Source organism: Austrofundulus limnaeus, unplaced genomic scaffold, assembly GCF_001266775.1.
Source record: "Austrofundulus limnaeus strain Quisiro unplaced genomic scaffold, Austrofundulus_limnaeus-1.0 Scaffold68, whole genome shotgun sequence".
Lineage (NCBI taxonomy): Eukaryota > Metazoa > Chordata > Actinopteri > Cyprinodontiformes > Rivulidae > Austrofundulus > Austrofundulus limnaeus.
Window position 1 is genome coordinate 336,796 of NW_013952470.1, and position 5,304 is coordinate 342,099.

Sequence of the window (5,304 nt, forward strand, 5' to 3'; positions counted from 1 at the left end):
AGAGAGACAGAGAGACAGAGAGACAGAGAGACAGAGAGACAGAGAGACAGAGAGACAGAGAGACAGAGAGAGAGGAGAGAATTTGAAAAATGAACAATTACACAGGACAGCTCTGCTTATGTAAGTCTATTTGCATTGTTTTGATTCACTTAGTGGTTCTGGTGCTCCAACAATATTTCTTAAACACATTTAAAACGTTCTAACAGTAAGAGATAAAAAAAACAAGGCATCATGTAAATCAATGGTCAACTGCAGGTATTGTGGATCGATGCGTGTGACCACAGGCTAGAGTGTAAACATCCTTATTTAACCAGAACGTCTGACCAATAGCAGCAGCTTGTGGCAGTGAATCACTTTGTTTCTATCAGTGAACTTGGGGTGAATGCACAGTTGGCATGAAATGTTTTTTATTTTTTTTCAAAATGTTAATGGTAAGTTGCCATATTTATTAAAACAAATGTTCCACCAACCACTTTTCATGCATAAAATTTAGATAAAGATCAGCTGATTTTAAGGAATGAAGACTTCAGAGCTAATCAGTCCAATGGTTGTCTCAGTATAGTTATGTGAGCTCTGTATTGTATTATTGTATCATTTCCTCATCAAAAACATACCCAGAGTGTTGCTTTGACTCATTCATGCATGTTCGACAAATCCCTGAATCTCCTGGTAGCCATGTGGAGCTGCCTAGACACTTGCTGGTACAAAGTTCCGCCTATTTACCCAAAGCTCCTCCCTGGAGCTCAGTCTGCAACTGAGCTCCCGCCACACAGAGCATTGTTTAAAAACGTGCTGAAGTGGGAGTGTCAGAAACAGTAGGACAATCTTAAAGAGACAGATCCAGGGAWAGTCAATCCTGGTCCTCGAGGTCCGCAGCCCTGCCTGTTTTAATTTTTCCCTTCTCTAACACACCTGATTCAGTCAGTGAATTACCTCTTCCAAGTTCTGCAGAAGCCTGAAAATCATCCATTCATTCAAACCAGGTGTGCTGGAGCAGAGAAACAAGTAAAACGTGCAGGGCTGCGGACCTCGAGGACCAGGATTGACTATCCCTGAGATCGACTATGATGCAAAGTCTAATTTATTTTTGATATTTATAGCATTTTTTTATAACAACTGAAGGTAACAGTTATATGTGCCTGGACAATGCACCCCACCATGCCCCTTTTTAAAATCTGTCAAGTGATTCACAAGAGATTTTGCCAACAGACAGAGTTGACTAGTTCATGACAAAAGTTTAAAGTGCCCATGACATCCTTTTTTGTAATAAATATGGATGCATTTTTGGAAAGACAACATTAATAGCATATTGTAAAAAAGATTTCACGCCGCTGAGATGAACGGTTGTTGAGAYATTTGCATGTGAAGTAACAGGAAGTGATGTCAAAGGGGAATGCCTGCATGTAAACAGTGCATTGCTGCAAAGGCCGACAGCACAGACTGATGATTCTTTAGGTTATTTTAAACACTATCATAGAGAGATGAGAGAGTCATAGTTCAAATATTGTTTCAATAAACAAAAACCAAGTTTTCTTTCTCAATGAGTTCCCCTTTGATGTCACTTCCTGTTTCACTATAACTGAGACAAGTTCAAAARAAAGTATGCCAATTATGTGACATAACAGGTACAATCATGTGTATTATGCYACGTTTCTTAAATATAAATATAATTTCTTTGACTTTTTGTATTTCATGTAYATGCAYGGCACAGGCACTTTCACTAAAATCTTATAAGCACTTACAATATGTGTTAGGGATTAATTTCGGCTACTTTAACATTAAATTTTAGGTCCTACATCTGTAAAACATGAAGCTACAGTCAAAGGTTATATACTGTGTAGCTCACAGAGTTGGATCTTTACAGAAAACAGAATCAAAAGCAGTTTTCAACAAGATGACCTCTGGGAGGGGAGAGACGACCTTTCTGAGTTCATCTACTGTCTGATTTACYAAAAAGGGGAGCGAAGTAAATTTTAAACCATCTGAGGCGCAGAAAAAAAAAGAGAAATTCTTCAAACTCCTGTGTTTCAGCTCTGGTGTTTCACAGCTGACCAGCAGAGCATCTTCCCCTCACATCCAACACAATCTGCTCTTACATCTGCTGTCGTCACCCTCAGCTGAGTCTGTCTCACCATTATCTCCACACACAATTCTCACCATTTGAAACGGAGCTAAAAGCAGAGCTGGACAAAATTAAGCATCGAATTTTATGGCCCGTTGAATTCRTCAAACACGATTTATTGTTTAAAACAAACAACGTAATACGCAGAGACGATGACTGAACAGAGGATTGGAGGTTGGAAGAGAAAAGTTCAGATGTTGGTTAAACTAAGGTCACTCTAATTGGGCTCGGCACACTCAACAGGACTAACCCTTCCCACAGAGGCTGACCATTAAACTCTATTTTTGACTTCCGCATTTTGCCAAAGCAGACGTTGAGGTTCATACCGTACAGCAAACACAGTTTTTGCTTAAATCTTAAACACAACGTGCGTTTCCCGCTCGTTCAAGTGAACCGTTTGTGTKTGTGACGGTGCAGGGGATCTCATCCTGTACTGAGACAATGCATGCCAACGCCGATTTGGGTCTGTGCAAACAGTCTGTGCAGCCTTTGGAACAGAGTGAAAACAGCTGATCCTCACTCTTCGGGCTTCACAAACCCATGTGCGCGGCCACATGTGAGCACCTGCTGGTTTGTGTTAACAGTTACGCAGGGCGAGCGCAGCRATGTGTGCATTTCATCTGGCAGGAACGAGCCCGCGACGCTCGTGTCGAAGAGTGCAAAGGAACAGATGAGTTACGAAGTGGAGGGGCTTCCAAAATAACCTCTCTCGAAATAAACGGCTTTTAATTCACTAGGTTACCGCGCGACACCTCTCCCTCTTTGTGAACGAGCGTGTCGAAATGGAAAAAAAAATGAAAGAGTATGGCAGCAAAACAAGGTTTGTTCACAGACACTGGTTTCTCTCCCTCTCAATTCTCTCTTTCCCCCCTTTTGCTCTGGAGCTTATCTATCACGTCGAACACCAACCAATTTATATGGAAAACAATTTTAATGTGCAGCAAAAAGAACCTGCGAGCGATATGGTCTGCTAAAACATATGGCTCACACACTTCATCTATTAGAGGCTTCTTGGCTTAGTGATTTAGTGTCTGACTGTGTTGAGCACATATGGAAACACAGATAAATGCTGCTTTTTGTCTCCACAGTCTCCCACTTGTTCTTTACGCTCGTTCTGCAGTCATCTTCCCTTTCTACCTTCGGGAACAGAGTGGGAAGAGAGAAGGCAGGGAAGGTATTCATTTCTGACTCATCCGCAACTCAAAAAGCATGATGTTTTTTCCCCTGGAGGGGGGCTTTAATGATCTATTCCCTGAATGACATGAGTCTGAGTTCGATTAGAAGGTTGAGTTCTTCCAACGAGCCACACGGACAGGGATCACGTCAGACTGAATTAGTTCAGCTCCACGTAAAGTGGGCTTGAGATTCACTGGAAGTTAACTTGATTAAAACGTAGCGTTACTCTGTGAATGACCAGATCCAAGGCGAAAGCCGAGACGACGGCTGCTGCTTTCATTGGCGTTTTGGTTCATGGCTGCTCGGTGACAAAYGCCAACATAAAAGAACGGCTGAAAAGTGAACCCCGCTGAGCAATAGCCTTTTCTCGACACCCTCGTTTTGCTTTTGATGGGAGCTATCCTCGGCACAGGAAAACATTGCGGCGTGTGCTCGTCTTTGCCAAGCTTTTGTTGTCTTTTCATATGGAGTGCTAGCATCTCAAGCTGCCTTCAATCTCACATCAAAAGCTCCGAGATCCCAAACTGTGAAGATGACTTTGTCCATTCAAGTTTTTTTTGAGGATGTGACAGTTTTTTTTTTAAACGTGTGTTCTATTTTGCAAATCGAGCAGGGGGAAACAAAATGGTGTTGCAACAAAAAAAAGAATATGTTCCATGTCTGCAGTTGTCCAAAGAGATGAGAAAAGCCAAAACAGTCTTTCAATGGCACCATTTAGACATCACCTAGAGTATTTCTATTTTAAATGTTTTTGTAAAGATCTCTTAGTTTGGTAATTATGGGAAATTCCAACTTCAAGGCTCCTGTTAAGCACTTTATATATCAGCCTTTTTATGTCTAATGATAGCATCTCCAAAAGCTCTTTAAGGCAAAAAAGTAAATAAATAAAAAAACTGTGACAGCAGCAAGTTAGGTTTTCTTCTGCTAAAGTGGGAAAATGTGTACAGAGTTTGTCATTTAGGAGGAAGCCAAAACATTTCAGGCAGGCAGCTTTGAATTTTAGTTTTGCATCAGATTCTCATTTCCCATTTAATAGAGTACCAGACTGCATTAACGTGAATCACTTATGCTAAATGTGGGACTATTCATATGGTAAGTGCTAGGTATGTATTTTGTGCAGTTTCGATTTATTGCCTTCCRTGAGTGTGAGAGCGTCTTTCGATGGGGAAACCCAACGGAGAAAGACCCAGGGGTTTTTGTTGCCCATTATGTATTCAGCATTTTCATTTTCACACAACAAGAGACACAAAAGTAGTCAGCTGGAGTTTGAGCGTGTCTGAATGAGTGTTACCACTGGTTTACGGCGTTCATAGTGTGCAAGAGCTTTTCTGAACAATTAACACCAAAAGTGATGAAATTGTTAAGTGGGACAAAACAAAACTGAAATGGCATCATTTTGCATGGAAAATGTTATTTCCCCAAAGACAACGGCCCGAGCTGCAAAATACAAAATGATTAAGTTTAAACCTGTTACACAGGTTGTGCTGCTAAAAAGGCAACAATTTACCACTAAAATATATCAAAGCAGTAAATGTCCACAGAAAATTAAACTCTATATTTGTTTATAAGGATTTGGAAAAAACTATATAAAAAAAGGCTGAAGTGCTTCAAAGTAAACAGTGAAAAGCTTGTTTTTTAAGGACACACAGGGGTTCCCAAAGTTGGGGTCGAGACGCATAACGGGGACCTAATACAACTGCCTTAGTTGTTACAAAAGGGTGAGMTTAGTGAGCTTTAAAGGGGCAATATCATGTAAAATCAACTTTTTTGAGTTTTTTATCATGTTGTAATGTTATACTCTCATAAAAAAACATGCCCAAAGCCTTGCTCTGACTCATTCATGCATGTTTGAGAAATCCTGCAGCGTTTTTAGGCAGCTACGCTGAGGAGCAAAACGACAGGTGGGGACTAGAAATGCCTTTTGGGACCAGAAACGCCGCTGGGACGTGTCTTTAAGCCGAACTTCCTCATGACAGAGCGCACCCCCTCCCCTCCCCCTCCCACCC